We start from the raw sequence: 18,472 nt of genomic DNA on the forward strand, positions 1-18,472 counted from the left end.
ATCCGAAAGAGAGATAAAGTTGTGAAAGACGGACCCGGTTGTGGTGTGCTTCGAACCCAGCAACTTTCCATGCCACAGAAATAGAATCGAAACTTGTTATGTGGCTTAGTTGATTAAAGCCCTAGACAAGCGATACGGGGTCGTGGGTTCGAATCCCACTAAAACAAATGGTATTTTTTTTACAAATTTATTTCTCAATTTGTCAATTTTAAAGAGATTCTTATTTATTTAACTACGAAATTCCAACAAAAATTTCTTCAAATTTTTTTTTTATTTTTTTTTTATTTTTTTATTTTTTTTTAATTTTTTTATTTTTTTTTTTTTTGAAGAGTGACCAGGTGGAGCTGCAGGACAGCTGATAGCAAAGCCTGGACCCTTTCCCAACTTTCCCCCTACTAGGACTAATACTCACGATGGACTAGACGATGTTGTCAACTTGAGCAAAGTGTGTAGTAATTAGCATTAGGTCGTAGTAGTTTTCAAAAATACTGTTTTTAACTTTTCCCATCGCACTAGTGTTTTGATCGAATGGAAGCTCCAAAGATGATTTGATAATTGAACAATATTTCAAAAATCGAAAATCTCCGAGGTCACTGGACAACATTCAGAGATAAAAAAAAGGGTGTCTATGTCTATGTTAACGCCTTCAGTACTATTCTTAAGAAATATACAAAGAGCAAAAAGAAAAAAAAAATGTGGCGTAGCTAATTTTTAAAGATTTGATATTTCTGAAAATTATTCGAAGACAGCTACCAGAACTAGCGTTTTTAGCCGATATGGGCAACTAGTTTTTCTGACAGCTTCCCCAAACAATAATCAGATAATATCCTCAGTTATTTTATAATACATTCTGAAAATTATTTCAAGCTGATTACCAATAGTGTCAATAACCGATGTTAGTCATTGACAGCACCAGCATCATCTCCAAATAACTCTCATATTAGTGTTAGATAACACTTTTTGAGCTTCCATTCGATATTGTAAAGAAATTTGTCAAACCCTATTTGTCAAAATATAGTCAATAATGTATCAAATTGTGTTTCTAATTTCGCTAGTCGTCTTCTGCATATCTGTGATCATCTTAGTCCAAAGTAATATTATATCCATCGTAACCCTTTACAATGTCAACCGTCCTAAGTCCTAACTAAATTCCTGCTTTTTTTGATCAGTGAAATAATATCGTCTAAGATATAAAAACAAAAAAAGTTCAGTCAACTGATTTTTGTCAAAAATAAAAATGATAATGATTATTTGTCAACTTTTATAAATTCACAAAACCCATAAATATAAGAAATACAAATACAAACTCCTATAATCAATAGTTTTATCTTTACCTAATCAGTCCATAATTTTCTAATTGTAATGAATCTAATCTGTAAGGCTGTAAGTCAACTTATCCTAGCGTCCCCTGTCCTGTGTACTTTCGATTTCAAGTAATGAATGATGAGTGTAACGCAGAGGCCTCCCCTACCCACTCTTGCGTTACGTTAAATTTAACAAATATTGTTAAATTTGAGAAAATTCAACGAACACAAAGATTAGGTCTATGCAAGCTGAATTATAACTTGTCTTGAACTTGTGATAAATGCACAACGGATACTCCTTTGGTTCCCATTAGCACTTACGGCCGATTCCTTCACTTGCGCTCAACTCGTAAACCAGATATATGTAGCTCAAAGTCCAAGCGGTGGTGAATAAACTGGCACTAAAGTGCTAATGGGTTAAGCCCTCCCATCGCGTCAAGATTGAATATCCAGGGGGAGGGCAAAAATTTCTTCAAATTACCAGTAAACAGTCTCCGCTAAGTTCTTCAAAACATCTTTAGGAACTAGCAGCTCTAAAAATTATGTCAGAGTTTTTGTCACGAATTAGTGCTTTTTTTCAAACCTCTGGCATTATTCTAGATATTCCTTCGAAAATTTAAATTCTACCAAGAGTTTAAATTAAAATTTGATCCCGGTGTTAGGATAGAAATGACTTTAAGAGTTTCAGTTAGTAGTTCAGCAGTGTATATATTTTACCATTTTCGCAAAACCCACGTCAATAATTATGATCTTCTACCGACTTTTCGAACCCTCTTCGAATGAGTGTAATCAGTTTTGTACCTTTTTTTCCTGGTGTCTTTCGACTCGGCTAAGACCTATGTAGATCCATCTCGCCTTGTAATTCCGCCCAATTTTGCTTAGACTTTGACAGATACGCGTATTTCGACTACCACTTGTAATTTTCCTCGGGTGTCGGTTATCCACTCAACTGACTGAGCCAGCCAAGGTCTGAAAGTCTCTTAAATAAAGACAAATCAATCAATCAATCAACTGACTGATGACTGACACTGAAGAAGATTACAAGTGGTAGTCGAAATACGCGTATCTGTCAAAGGATAAGCAAAATAGGGCGGAATTAAAAGGTACAAACACAGACGAACAGACGTCTCACTCTACTCACTTCTCATCGTTACTCTTTTTAACGGTTAGTTCAAATATTTTGTAGTTCGCAAATCGCTCGGTCACGGCGCTCGCATCGTTTTTGCTCCTGTTTGACGTTTGTTCACTACCGCCACCTACTGAGTGGTTTGCGTAACACAGCCTGATTAGCATTGGGAGATTATGTTTTCGTGACGATGATTTTTATCGCAATTTGTCCCAAGTGATACGTCTGTTTGTCTGTGGTACAAAACTGATTACAATCATTCGATGTCAATAATTAGTCAAAACATTTGAAACCTGGGAAACGTAAAAACCGCAAAAACTCAGAATCCGTGCCAGCTGTAACAGCCCTGAGAATGATATAAACGTATCACTAGAAAAAAAAGTTGAATAACTTTTCAAACAATATATATTTATTTTTGGACAGATTCTGTTGCTGGAATTTCACGATTCAAAACAACACTACGGTTCACTTGCCATTTAGCCAAAGAATCAGCTCTACAAATATTACAACACGCAGGACCCGAACAATTTTATGAAAACTCCTTCAGTGTATAGATCAAAAAGATTTCTTTAAGATTTCTTTAAGATTTGAAGTTGTTGCGGACTGGATAGCGTTTCGCCAGAAGCTGAAGGAACATTACAGATTGCGTCATCCCAACAAGGAGGTGAATTTGTTCCATGAAAGTTTATTACAATTCTATGGGAGGAGGTGTATCATTGTCCTTGCCTCACAATATACAAATTCATGCAATGGCTGCCAAAGAACAAAGAAAGCCCTTCAATTAATAACTGTGGAAATACCGTGGAAAGAACAGCGTTGCAATAAGTTGCAGGAGGAGGGTTGTATGGAGGGTATTAATCTACTTCTAGACAGGAGTAAGGACTCGTGGTCATCGGGCCTACATCACGGAGAAGAACTTCGCCATTATCACAATTGTCGGATTGTGATGATTGATGATCGGATCTGCTCCAGCAGTCTGTACTCTTTAGGAACGAAGTTCCAGACGGAAATCTTCACATTTTGTTAAAAGGAACAGTACGACATGGTAAGACCACTGATGGTGGCTAACTATCACATCACACTGAAAAGAATATTTAGGATTCCAGAGTTTTGAAATTGAAATTAATGGAATTTAAAGCATGAAGATAACTTAACCTGTAAAAGCGAATAAACAATAAATTTGCATCACAATTACGAGCCCATATTGCTACAGCTGTAAAGGCGTGGGTAGAATTACGGGTTCAATTGTTCTGAGCACGCCAGAGCGGGATAGGTATGGAAGGTGCGATTTGGGTTCGTTCAAATATAACGTAAAGCCAATGAGGAGAGGGGGGGGGGGTCCAGCGCTGTTACACTTTATATAAAATTTAAAAATATCTCTTACAAAAACAGTTACGCGGGAGAAGGATAGCGGATAGGGTCTAAAATTGACAAACTTTCGGTAAAAACGTTACGTAATGTTTGAACGAACCTTTTATGATAAAAAATCTAATGGGTATTAAGGGCACAGAAAAAAAATGGTATTTGGTAAAGATAAAATTCAGTGCTTTTTACAGCGAAACTATTAAATCTTTTATTTCTTTTTCTTCTTGTCATAGCATCCCTACTGGAACACAGCCTTCTCATCCCTTATAGCCATTGTGGTCTTCACACCCAAGTTTAGCTGTCAACGAATGGAAATGAAACAACATCTGATACTACCCGAATTGGCTTCGTTTCCGCTGCCTTTCCACTTTAATATCCAGAGCCTAAACTCAAACAAATCTCTAACGAAATCTTTGAAGAATTGTTCGAGGACATTTCTGGTGAAATTACCCGAGGAATTACGGAACGTAACCCTCAAGACATTCCCGAAGAAATCCCGTAAGTTGTTTCTGCAAAAACCTTTACAGGGACTCTGAATAAATCCCTTAAGCAATTTCTGAAAGAATCCTTACTGCAATCTCCGTAGAAATCCATAGAGGCATCCCTGGAGGAATTACTGGAAAATTCGCTGGAAAATCATTGCAGGAACTGCAATCTTTGAAGAATTCTGTTTGAGAAATCCATGGAAGAATTCGTGAAAAAAGTACTGAGGAAATATCTGAAGCAGTTTAAGGAGAAATCACAGCAGAAATGGGTTGATAAATTCTAGCATTATTTCCAACAAGGTTATCTAAAGACTTACAATTGGGAAATCTAACAAAGGGATCATTGTGAAATCTCTAAAGGAATTCCTATATGAGTAGTAACTGAAGGCATTAATACAGGAACTTTTTTATGAAATTCCTAGAAGAATCCCTGACGGAATCCCATGATGAATTCATGAAAAAATCCCTAGGAAAATCGCTAGATTTATTCATGGACTAATGCACGGAGTATTTTATACAGAAATTACTGGATAAAGCCCTACAGGAATACCAGCAAGAATTTCTGGTCTCAGCAGGAGTTCTTGAAGGAATCCCTGGAGATATCATAGGAAGAATGCATGAACAATTCTTAGGGAAATATTTGAAAGGGTTCTTATAGAAATTGGCAGAAAAAATATTGGATGAACTTCAGCAGAAGTTCCTGGACTATCTAAGCAGATATGTATGGAGAAATCCCAGCAGAATGTCTTGAAAGAATTGCTAGGAAAATCCCTGGATAAATCCACGTAGCAATTGTTGGTGGAATTATTCGAGAGATCCGTGGAGAAATCCCTGGATACATCTCTGTAGGAGTTCATGTAGATTTTATTGGAAAAAGTCCTGCAGGAATACCAGCAACATTTTTTGGGGGAATCCTAGCAGGAGTTCCTGAACGAATCTCAAGAAAAGCTTCTGGAGAAATCCAGGAATGTCTGAAAAAATCTTACAGAGACACATCTGAATTAATCATCTTAAAATCCCCTAAAGAATCTCTTTAAAAATTTCCGATGAAATTCTTGGAGAAATACCAACAAAAGTACTTACAAGAAACTAAGCAAAAATTCTTGAAGGAATCGCAGTAAGAATTTCTGGGGGAGTCCCACCTCGAATTCCTTAAGGGTTTCTAATAGACAAACCCCTGGAAAAATTCTGATTTTTTGAAGCAATCCAAGCAGGAAATCTACAACACAAATCTCATAATAAATATCTGGAGCAATGCTTACAAGTAAACCTGGAAGAATCCCATAGATGCCGGAAAGAAAAAGTAAATGGGTTGACTTGTAATCACCGTAATCACAACAAGAGCTAGTGTTTATTGTTTGTTGAGTTCCACAGAATGTTAAGAAGAATAATCTTCATGCCCATATAGCCGTTGTGGTAAGCGCACGTGCAATCAGCAAAACCATGCTGAAGGTGGCGAGTTTGATTCCCGGTTAGCCAAGAATTTGTTTCATAATCGACATTTCCTTAACTACCTTGTGTATAAAATATCTTCATGACCACCACATGATATACATCCCAAGTAACAATTTCATTGCTAATTGGTTTTGTTTGATTTTTATTAGGGTTTTATTACAGCAATCATTAAAACTCGCAATTTTGTGACTGCTTTTATGAAAACCATTGATAAAATGTTTTATAGTATACTTGAAGATATCCATATAGATTTTAAGAGTAAACAAAACTTTCCGATTTGTAAACCTTCTAGCAATCATTATTACCACAATAAAACTGTTAAAACTCTCAACAGATGGCGATCTGTGCGATTAGTAACGACATCTGTTGGTGGAAAAGCAGAACTACGACATTTCTAGATTTATTGCGGTCATCATAAAAGTAAACTTGCTTTCGTTTTATTTTCGCTAATTATGGTTGTCGCCATATTGAATAAGCTAACGTGAATGAAAAATAGTTAATTTTGCTCAAATTAGCAATGATTTGATAGTTTGCCGCCATTTCCATAACATGCTCACATAAATAAACTCTCTCTGCTGAGTTTTCTTGTGATTTGAGATAGTTTTACTAAATGAACAAATTGATTAATTTCATTCCAAGATGATAATATTCACTATTTTTGAAGCGCATTAATTTTATGATTATGCAACCCCAATATTCACGGTAAAATTGAATGCGCATAAGCTTACCAACACAATAACAACTAGAATATTACTTTGAAATGACCGCTTCTACTTACGAATGATGTATCGTCCTGAACTTTGCGTTGCATCGAAGAAGCTTCTCTGCATCTTGAGCTGTCATAGTTTTTGTTGAAAAAAAAAAAACAACAACGATCGAGAATGGGAAATTTTTCTACTAGGTTTTAAAACGGTTTTATTGCTACTCTTAATGCGGTTTGCAAAACCTCTCCGAGAGTGGTCCACTTAGCCGGAAGATGCTCTTAAAGAGGCTATCAATAGGTTTTGATGTATAAATCAGTTTTATTGCAAGTTTTATAAAATTGGTCGTGAAGATCTCTTGTAGAGCCGAACAAAACTTAAAATGTTACTTGGGATATGCAAAATAAATATTGGCTGTGGGGGATCTCAGTTAAAAATTATCAAAGTTCTCATAAAATACTAAGCTGAGGAGCAGGCTGTATGACAGTTGGAGCGCTATGCCAAGAAGAGAGAGAGCTAAAATCTTTTAGCAATTTAAAACAATATCAATTCAAAACATTGGCAAGGGTTGGGTGCTAAAATAACATAAATGTGTTAGTTTGCAAACAAAAAGTTTGGCCGTTTTGAAAAGTTAAACGAGCTTTGTTCATTGCGTAATTTTTCTATGACGCCTAAAGACATCAACTGCATTAATATTGAATATAAAATTCAAATGCTGAATGAAAAATACATTTATTTTTCTACTTCATAAAAGGCTGACAAAATCGGGTCAAAAAGCTGTCCCAGTTGGAACGTTACGCCAATAAGAAGTGCTTTGGATGGTCCACTATAGGCAACATGGAAGGCATTTTTCCATACTGATATGAAACATGATGTTTTAACAATCCAGACAGCAAACTGCTAAAAAGCGGGACAAGTAAACTTGTGTTCTTTCAAGGGTCTACTACTAACACTGATTTTTTTGTAGATCTGCCAAACTACTCCACTGTATTCTATATCTAGTTGTAATATAATAAGCGAAATCAAGTTTAAGCAATTTTATACACAGTTGACAAGTTTTTTTTTGCCTTTTTCGTACACTAAGTGTACTGGAAAGGCTATATCACAGACAAACAGACGTAACACTCTGATAATTCCCATCGTACACCGATTTAACGGTCTTTTTCAAAATTTGATAGTTGGCCAACTGCCCAACCGTTTGCTCACTACCGCCACCTAGTTGGTGGTCGGCCAAACATAGTCTTTTTAGCATTGGGCGAATATGTTTCCGTGACTATGATTTGAATCGAAAAATGTTCGAAGTGTTACGTCTGTTTGTCTGTGACTATATGTTCACTCCAAAAATGACTTTTTGATAGAAAGCCCGGAGGGTCAAATCACATATACTAATCGACTCAGCTCGACGAATTGAGGTGATGTCTGTGTGTGTGTATGTGTGTGTGTATGTGTGTGCGTGTGTGTGTGTATGTCTGTATGTGTGTGTACAAAAAACTCACATCACTTTTTGGCAGTAAACCTCATCCGATTTCAATGATCGACGGTTCATTCGACGCGGAATCAGGTCCCTTTGTTTCCTATTGAAAATGGTTCGCATCGGTTCAGCCGTTCCGGAGATATGGCCATTTAGGTGTTCCGGAACGGTACCCCAGAAAAGGACCAGATATAAAAATGAATCAAACCTATGCATGCGACACATCAAACCACGGCATTTTCGATAACGTGATGAGCGGTAAGCAGAAAAATAGTCTAAGGCCATATCTGAACCGGTAGTGTTCCGGAACCGGTTCTGGGTGTCCCGCCGGAAGTGGCAAATATCAAAGTGAACCAAACCCATGCATGAGACACATCAAACCACGGCATTTTCGATAACCTGATGAGCGGTAAGCAGGAAAATAGTCTCAGACCATATCTGAACCGGTAGTGTTCCGGAACCGGTTCTAGGCGTTCCACTGGAAGTGGTCAAATATACAATTGTACCGAACCCATGCAAGCGACACATCAAACCACGGCATTTTTGATGACCTGATGGATAAGGAGCAGGAAAACTATCTCAGACCATATCTGAACCGGTAGTGTTCCGGAACCGGTTCTAGGCGTCCCGCTGGAAGTGGCCAAATATACAATTGAACCAAAATCATGCATGCGGCACATCAAACCACGGCATTTTCGATAACCTGATGAGCGGTAAGCAGGAAAATAGTCTCAGATCATATCTGAACCGGTAGTGTTCCGAAACCGGTTCTAGGCGTCCCGCTGGAAGTGGCCAAATATACAATTGAACCAAACCCATGCATGCGACACATCAAACCACGGCATTTTCGATGACCTGATGGACAATGAGCAGGAAAACTATCTCAGACCATATCTGAACCAGTAGTGTTCCGGAACCCGTTCCAGGGTTCCCGCCGAAGTGGTTAAATCTGAAAGAGAAACAAACCCGTACGTGCGTCACATCAAATAGCGGCTTTTTAGTTTACCTTATGAACGTCCAGCAAGTGTTTCGGAATCGGTTTTGAGTGGCCGGAAGAGGCCAAATGTAAAAGTAAACCAATTCCAGGCATGTGACACATCAAATCGTGGCTTTTGCGATAACCTGATGAACAGTTAGCTAGAAAATAGCCTTACGTCACACTAAAGGCTCCGGAATTGGTTCCGAGAGTCCCGTCGAAATTGTCAAACCCTGCATGTGACACCTTCAATTTGCAGCGTTTTCGGTTAACCGATGAGCAGTTAACAAGACAATAATGTTAGACCATATTTGGTTCAGCCGGTAGTTACCCGGAATCAGATCCGGGTAGTTAAATGTAAAATTTAACCAAACCCATGGATGCGGTACATCAAATCACGACCAGTCTTGTAAACATTCGACACTTTTTACTACCTTCATTTCGTTGCCGCAGTCGGGTGTCAGTCGGCTTTGTTACATTCGTGCGCTATCGTTACCTCTTTTTTACACACAACACGAGCAGTAGAGCGAAGATCAATAAACATAAGAAAGGGTCAAATCAATGTCATCTGACACGATGACATGTGTCTAATTCTAGCTTTACGCATAGATTTTCAGCCAATTCCGATTATGAATGTTAATATTAGTTTATTATTGCATGTTGCATTGAATACGACACACAGATGGGCAACATAGCTTTAATTATGGAAGAAGACAGGAATAACAAAAGCCGAACCGTCTCCCGAAGCCGCTATCGTGGTGAAGTGCATTCGTTTGACATTTTTGTTTCGAACAGTAGTTTGATTGCTTGTGTTGCGAATGTCGGAGACAAAGTTTGCCGAATATCGACGAAAGGTTCAAATGACTGTGATCTCTAACAAGACTGATCACGACTTATAGAACCTGATGGAAAAATAGGGTCAGACCACATTAGATTCCCGATAGTGTTGCGGGTTCAGCTGTGGCTTCGAAAGTGGTTAGAAGTAAAAGTGAAGCAAACCCATTCATGCGATATATCAAATCGCGGTGATTAGGTAAAGGTGAATAAATAGCAATAAAATATTCTCAGACCATAATTGGGACAACCCCAAGTAACATTTAAAGTTTTGTTCGGCTCTACAAGAGATCTTCATGACCAATTTTATAAAACTTGCAATAAAACTGAATCATACATCAAAACCTCTTGATAACCTCTTTAAGAGCATCTTCCGGCTAAGTGGACCACTCTCGGAGAGGTTTTGCAAACCACATTAAGAGTAGCAATAAATCCGTTTTAAAACCTCTCGATTGTTGTTGTTTTTTTTTCAACAAAAACTAAGCTCAAAATGCAGAGAAGCTTCTTCGATGGAACGTTAAGTTCAGGACGATACATCATTCGTAAGTAGAAAGGGATCATTTCAAAGTTATATTTTAGTAGTTATTGTGCTGGTAGGCTTATGCGCATTCGAATTTACCGTGAATATTGGGGTGACAGAATCATAAAATTAATGCGCTTCGGAAATAGTGAATATTATCATCTTGGAATGAAATAAATCAATTTGTGAATTTAGTAAAACTATCTCGAATCACAAGAAAACTCAGCAGAGAAAGTTTATTTATGTGAGCATGTTATGAAAATAATGGCAAACTATCAATTCATTGCTAATTTAAGCAAAATTAACTATTTTCCATTCACGTAAGCTAATTCTTCAATATGGCGACGACCATAATCAGCGAAAATAAAACGAAAGCAAGTTTACTTTTATGATGACCGCAATAAACCTAGCAGTGTCGTAGTTTCTGCTTTCCACCAACAGATGTCGTTACTAATCGAACGGATCGCCATCTGTTGAGAGTTTTAACAGTTTTAATGTGGTAATAATGATTGCCAGAAGGTTTACATATCGGAAAGTTTTGTTTACTCTTGAAATCTGTCTTTATGGATATCTTCAAGTATACTATAAAACATCTTATCAATGGTTTTCATAAAAGCAGTCATAAAACTGTGAGTTTTAATTATTGATGTAATAAAACCTTAATAAAAATCATTCAAAACCGATCAGCAATGGAATTGTTACTTGGGACCGGTAGTGTCATGGTCCATGACTCATGGAATCAGATCCGGCTATCCCACCGGAAATTACCAAATATAAAAATGAACCAAACCCAAACATACGACACATCAGATCGCAGATTTTTTGATAATCTAATGAACGGTTAACAAGAAAATAGCCTTAGATCACATTAGAGACTAGCTGTGGTGTAGCAGAACCATCGTTCATGTGAAAAATTAAATCGTGGCTTTGTTTAATGGCCTGATAAACATTAGGTTGTTGTGACGAATAGGTCTAAGTTCTCATATATGAGAACAAAATATAGACAAAACTAAAGCGATCTCATCAAATCGTACCATTTCAGATTCCTAAGGTGTAAATTTATAGCAGGATGGGTCAACGTTGAATGGAAAAATAAGAATTTGATCGCGTCAACAGAAGATGGTGGCTGTTTTAAGGAATTTTGAGCTCTAAAACTATGTAAAATAAGTGTATTTGGTATGGGAAATATGTTCGGAGTCCACCAGAGTATCCAAGATAGCGGTCCAAAGTCCAAGATAATGGCCCAGTATTCAAGTTAGTGCCTATTCTATAGGATTTTTAATTCTTGCATTATGGGCATATTTTGTATGAAAATATGTCCAGAATTCAAAATATGTAATTAGCAAAAACCAAGCTGTGTATCCATATTGAGTAGATTTAGCAAGCAGTTTTCATTTTGTATTTATGTCAATGTCGTCAACATGTCGCTCGAGTTTTGTTGAAAGGATATTTTAAAGTACGAGAAAGGCACCATCACCGCTAGGTGGATTAATTAGGGTTTTTAATGTGTATAATGGTTACATTCCTTACCTTGAAATTAACGTGCTATCTGTTCTGGATCCCGTATTTCCAAATGTTTAAAACTTCTTCACTTTTCTTCATGCGTCGTCATCAAATGCTACCTGCGGTAATTATTGTTTTCGTACCCCACATCACGTTTTAACAAAATAAAGAACAGAGTGTAAACACCCGAATCCGTGAATATAAAAACGACGCACCAAAATACAAAACACGAAAAACAAACTCTCGATTCAATTTGAATTACACACTCTCACGACTCGTAGCGCGAGTGATCGCCCCAAACAGCTCCAACCACCACAGTGCGCGCTCGATCGCGCCTCGCCCAAAACCTATAGTAAACCAATCTCCAATTATTTTTCACGTCCACCACACCACACAGTCACACACTGGCTGGCACCCACAGCACAGCTCGACCGATCCGCACTTCTCCACACACAGTCGAAATTGCACCACGCAAAACCGTCCCCGAGCACGCAAAGCTGTCTGTCACACGAAATCCAGCTAGTTTTGTGTATCTTCTAGGTACTATAATATCTGCCTGCAATCAGCGTCGATTTTCCACCCGCCTTCGGCGCCGCTGCCACCGTCGTCGTCGTCGTGGGTGAATAATACGGAAGTTACGGAATGCAACGCGCGCGCACGATCGTCGCGACGTGATCGATTCTACACGTTGTGCTACTACACCCAGATGGTGAAAAATCGTTGGATGTGTCCGACTGTTTCAACAGTTGGCACGGAACTGAGCGGGACCGTCGCGGAGCGTGGATCGCCTAACCGTCGACGTCGAGTTCGCGTGGAAAACTCTCTCACCCACCCCGTCGGGGTCGTAGTCGCGCGTTGAAGTCGCGACTCACGAGAGATTCTAGTACTGCGCGTTCCACGGGTGAGTCGGAGCGAGTGCGCGGTGCGAGCGAGTTTCGTCGATCGTGTCGATCAACGATGTTGGGGCTTGGTTGGATATAGCGATGTGATCGTGGCGGCGCGTAAGTTGCGGTAGGTTATGGTTTGGATCAAAATAGAAATTGCTCTGCGTCTCCGTTGAGGCTGCTGTGCTGGTCCATGGTGCGAGACGAGATGCAGATTCTGAGTAGGTAAGACAGCGACAACGGTCAGCAAGTTATGTCGTTGGCTCTCCACTACTTTTCTAGCTGCTGCATTGCGGAGTAAGCTACATGGTTGGAGAGTCGAGCGAGGTTAAGAGTTCAGAGACCCGTGTCGTCAGCTTGATCACGCTGTACTTGGCATAGTTATAGGGGAAAGTGAGTAGGTTTGTTCTTCATATATTAACTAGATGTACAGATTTTTTACAGAATTTTTTGTTCGGGTCGAACTGTCACTTTAACGATTGAACTGTCATTCTATCCACGAAAATTAAAATTATTTTGTTGATTTAACCATCAAAACAAAAGTGTTGGAATCCAATAAAATCACGTTATACTCAGAAAAATGAGCTCTTTCGATTAGGCTATAGAAAACAGCAATATTTTATTCACTAAACAACCCAATTAGGGGCTTAGATAGCCAAAGCGGTAAACGCGCGTGTCTTCGGCAAGATCATCTGTGGGTAATGGTTTCAATTCCCAGTTGAACCAGGATGTTTTCATAGAGGAAATATCCGTCAGTTCCTTGGACACAGAGTACTTCGGGCGTGCCATACGATATTACGAATGCAAAATGATCACTGGCAGAGAAAGCTCTCAATTATATTATCTGAGGAAGTGCTCAGATAAATTGTAAGATCAAAAACAGGATTTGTCCAGTTGGAAAGTTATGCCAAGAAGAAGAAGAGACAATTGATTTCACCTGTACCTTTCTTTGGGAGATCCAGAATCTACTTATTGATTTCATAGCAGCTTTCAGAGAAAAGTAATAAGCTGTGGCTTATGTTTTTGCCTTTTCGTACACTAAGTGTACTGGAAAGGCTATACGTTCACTCAAAAATGATTTTTTTTTGAAAAAGGCTCGGAGGATCAAGTCTCATATAACAATCGACTCAGTTCGATGATTTGATGTGATGTCTATATGTGTGTATGTATGTTTGTATGTATGTATGTCTGTGCGCAAAATAAGTTCACCCACTTTTAAAGCACTTCGCTTTGCCGATTTTTCGGATTATAGCTCGAATCTAACCGGAATTTTACCGCATTGTTTGCTATTGGAAATGGTCCAGACGGTCAAGACGTTCCAGAGTTATGATTATTATTATTATGGTAGAACTGGCCGTATACATATAAAACTGAACCAAGCCCCCATCATGCGACACATCAAACTGCGGTATTTTTGAAACCTTAAGCATGGTTGATGAATTTTGTGCGGAAATCAACACTGGGGATCACAAATTTTGCGATGTTGGTCCAAAATTCTAGATGGTAGTCTAATATTTAAGATGGTGGCTCCAAATTCAAGATGGCGACTGTTGTATGGTGTTTTAGGCTTTAAAACCATGCAATATGGGTATATTTGGTATGGGGAAGAAATCCGGTGTCCAAAAATTACGAACACAATATCCAAAATGGTGGTATAAAATCCAAGATAGCGGATTTAAATTCAAGATTGTGGCTGTTTAATGGTGTTTTAGGTTCTGAAACCATGCAAGATGGCTATATTTGGTATTAGGATGTCTGGAGTTCAAAAATACGACCGAAATATACAAGATGGTGGTATAAAATCCAAGATGGCTGCTCCAAATTGAAGATGGCGGCTATTTATTGGTGTTTTAGGCTCTAGAACCATGCAATATGGGTATATTTGGTATGGGGAAGATGTCCGGAGTCCGAAAATACGACCAAAATATCCAATATGGCGGTAAAAATCCAAGATGCTCGCTCAAAATACAAGATGGTGGCTGTTTAATGGTGTTTTAGACTCTTAAACTATACAATATGGGTATATTTGGTATGGGGAAGATGTCTGGAGTCCAAAAATGTCCAAGATGGTGGTCTAAAATCCAAGATGGCGGCTGTTGTATGGTGTTTTAGGCTCTAAAACCATGCAATATGGGTATATTTGGTATGGGGAAAATGTCCAAAGTCCAAAAATGGCAACCATATTTTTCATGATGACGGCCTACAATCCAACACGGTGGCCAGAATTGCAGTTTAATGGTATTTTAAACCCTAGAACCATACAATATGGATATATTTGTTGAAGGGAAGAAGTCTGGATTCCAAAAATGGCGTCCAGAATATCCAATATGGCGTCACAATTCAAGATGGCGGCTGTCAAAGGCTCCAAAATATTTATGTATTTGATATGAAGCCGGCCATCTGGTCCGGAGTCCAAAAATGGCGGCCAAGATGGAAGTCTAAAATCCAAGATGGCGGCTCCAAGTTCAAGATGGCGGTTGTCTAATGGAGTTTCAGGCTCTAAAGCCATGCATCCCCGAAAAAATCTTGGGTGCACCCCTGCAAAAAGTGACCCCAGCATTTTTGAAATATCTGAAGGAACCTCTGAACCTTTTTTTGAAGATATCCCGAAAGCAATTTCGACAGGAATCTCAAGCGAAATTCCTAGTGTTATCGCTGGAGGAATTTCTGGAAATACCTTCGGGAGAATTCCTGGAATAATCCCTGGAGTAATTGCTAGGAGAGTTAATGGAGGAATCTATGGAGGCATTCGCGGCGGAATCACTGGAAGAATGCCTGAATTCATGTCTGGAGGAATTTCTGGAGATATTCCTGGTGAGGTTCCTAGTGGAATCCTTGAAGAAATCCCAGGAGGAATTTTCAAGGGAATCTCTGGTGGAGTTGTTACAGGAATCCATGGAGGAATTCCTGGAGGAATCCCTGGACGAATTTCTGAAGAAATCCGTAAAGGAACTCTGGGAGTATTTTTTGGGGAAAAAAATCCGAAGAAATTCCTTAAGGAATGCCTGGAGGAATTCCTTATGGAATCCTTGGAGAAGTGCCTGAAGAAATTATTGGAGGAATCTCTAGTAGAATTTCTGGAAGCATTCCTTGATGAAATCCTGGAGGAATGCCTGGAGGAGTTCCTAAATACCAGGAGAAATTCTGGAAGGAGTGTCTAAAGTATCCCTGGATCAACTCCTAAAGATATAATTCATAGATGAATCCCTGGAGTGTTAAAAAAGAAATTCGTGGTAGAATTTCAACAGGAATCCCTGGATGAATTCCCGGAGGAATCTCTGGAAGAATTTCTAGAGAAATCTCTCGATGTTCTCCTGCAGACATCCTCAGAGAAACTCTGGGAGAAATCCCTTCCCAAGTACCATTTATTAGTCAAATAGAGGAGGTTCTTAAAACCATCATAAACCAAAATAAAAGATATAATGTTTTAGGACGGTTCTCAAAACCACTACAAGACTAATTGGTCATCAAAATGTTACTAGGGTTGAGATGTATCAGAAGAATTCCTGGAGAAACTCTTGGAAGAATTTTTGGAGCAACATCTGCATGAATTACTGGAGGAATACCTGATGGAAGTCCTGCAGGAAAATAGGGATTATTTGTGGAATCTCAGGATGAATTCTCGGATCCATCACTGGAAGAATTCCTGTCGGCATTCTTGGAGGAATTTCTGTAGAAATTCTTGAAGGAGCTATTGGAAGTATTCCTGAATGAATTTCTGGAGGAAGTCTAGGAGGAGTTCCCAAAGGAATGCGTAGAGAAATGCCTGGAGAAATCCCTAGAGGAATCCATGGATTCCAGGAGAAATTCCTGGATAATTTCCTGGAAAGATCCCCAAAGGAACTCTTGGATGAATCCCTGAAATAATTTCTAATGAAATCCGTGGTAGTATTCCAGTTAGCCTAGTGGTTAAGGCTATGGATCGCCAATCCGGAGACAGCGGGTTCGATTCCCGTTGCGGTCGGGTAAATTTTCTCGACTCCCTGGGCATAGTGTATCATTGTACTTGTCTTACAATATACAAATTCATGCAATGGCAGGCAAAGAAAGCCCTTCAATTAATAACTGTGGAAGTGCTCAAAGAACACTAAGTTAAAGTGAGGCAGGCCAAATTCTAATGCGAACGTCGAGCCATTAAGAAGAAGAAGTATTCCAAGAGGAATTCCTGGACGAATTCTATGAGGAATCTCTGGAAAAAAAATTCTACAGAAATCCTTGGATGTATTCCTGCAGCAATCCTTTAAAGAAGTCTAGGAGAAATCCTTGAAGAAATTTCTGAAGAAATCCGTGGAGAAATACCTGTTGGAACTCCTGCAAGAATTTCTGGAGAAATGTCTGAAGGTGTTTCTGGAGAAATAACTAGATGAATGCCTGGATTATTTCCTGAAGGAATACTTGGGGGTATTTCTAAAGGAATCCCTGGAGGATTTCCTAGAGAAATCGCAGGAGGAATTTCTTTAGAAACACCTAGGAAATTCTTGGATGAATCCCTGCAGGAATTCGTGAAGGAAGCCGTTGTGGAATTGGGGTTTTAAATTAAGAAAAATGTATTATTTTTTTGGTTTTATACGAAAGAGCGCCTTTTTCTGAACCACTATGATTTTTTTTCAGATTTTTTGAACTTTATTTTGGTACCTAAAAACAATTTCAAATAGATTTTTCGAAATCACCTTTTGACAGCTGAGCATCTGCTTGACAGCTCCGCCCAGTACAAAATGCGACGAGGGGTGATTCGACAAATCGCTCCCATACAAACTTCAAACTGATTTTAAAATAGGTTCCCGAGCACCAAAATTCATGAAAATTTGGATTTCGGCTCAGTTTTGCATGCAGATTCTGAATATGTAATTATCTCAACACCGCTAAAGAAGCCAATTCCAGGAATCTCTGGTGGAAATCTTGATAGAATTCCTGGATGAAATCCCTGCAAAAATCCGTGAAAAATCCGTTGAGGAATTTTGGTAGCGATCCCTGGAGATATTTCTGAAGAAATCCCTTGAGGATTTTATGGAATTCCTAGAAAAAAAAAATCCTGGAGCAAAACCAGGAAAAAGTCCTGGAATTCTGGCGGAATACCTGGAAAAAATATTGGAAAAGTTCCTTAGGAGTCCCTAAACGAATCCCTGGATAAAATTCCTGAAGGAATTCTTGGATGAATTCCTTCAGGAATTCTGAGAAAATCCGTGATGGAATTCTGAAAGAACTTCGGGAGGAATACCAGAAGAAGTTCCCGGAGTAATATCTGGAGGAAATCATGAAGAAATGTCAGGGGAAATTCTTGGAGAAACGCCAGGAGGAATTCCTGGCGGAATGTCTGTAGGAATGCCTCGATAGTTTCCTAGAGATATCCTAGAGAAATGCCTAGATTCCTGGAGGAATTACTTTAAGTATTCCTGGAAGAATTTCTGAAGGTATCTCTGGAAGATTCCCTAGAGGAATTCCAGCAGGGATCCTAAAAGAAATTCCTGGATGAATTCGTGAAGGAATCCGTGGTGGGATTCCAGAAGGAATGCCTAAATGAATTCCTGGAGAAATCCCTGGATAAATTCGTGGGAAAATCCCTAGAGGAATTTTGAGAAGAATTCCTGGAGAAATATCTGAAGAAAACCATTGAAGTATTCCCACAGGAATACCTAGAAAAATATATAGTGGAATGCCTGGATAAATTCCTGCTGGAGGACTCCTTGTAGAAATTACTGTAGGAATTCCTTGAGGAATTCATTGAAGAACCACTGGTGCAATTCCAGGAAGAATTCCTGGAAGAGTTCTTGGAAGAATCCCTGGAATATTTCCTAGCGGAATTCTTGGAGGAGTTCCTGGACGTATCTCTAGAGAAATTCTTGGAGAA

The 18,472-nt window shown here is 38.9% G+C and overlaps 1 protein-coding gene across 1 annotated transcript in view; it reads right to left on the bottom strand.

Moving 5' to 3' along the window:
- Positions 1–12,507, bottom strand: part of LOC109428942 (glucosylceramide transporter ABCA12) — a 142,320-nt gene extending 129,813 nt beyond the window's left edge. The window contains exon 1 of the mRNA XM_029874942.2: positions 11,768–12,507. The gene's annotated coding sequence lies outside the window, so the exon portion shown is untranslated. The remainder of the gene's footprint in view (positions 1–11,767) is intronic.
- Between the last annotated feature and the right edge of the window lie 5,965 nt (positions 12,508–18,472).

The sequence above is a fragment of the Aedes albopictus genome, chromosome 3 (assembly GCF_035046485.1).
Source record: "Aedes albopictus strain Foshan chromosome 3, AalbF5, whole genome shotgun sequence".
Classification (NCBI taxonomy): Eukaryota; Metazoa; Arthropoda; class Insecta; order Diptera; family Culicidae; genus Aedes; species Aedes albopictus.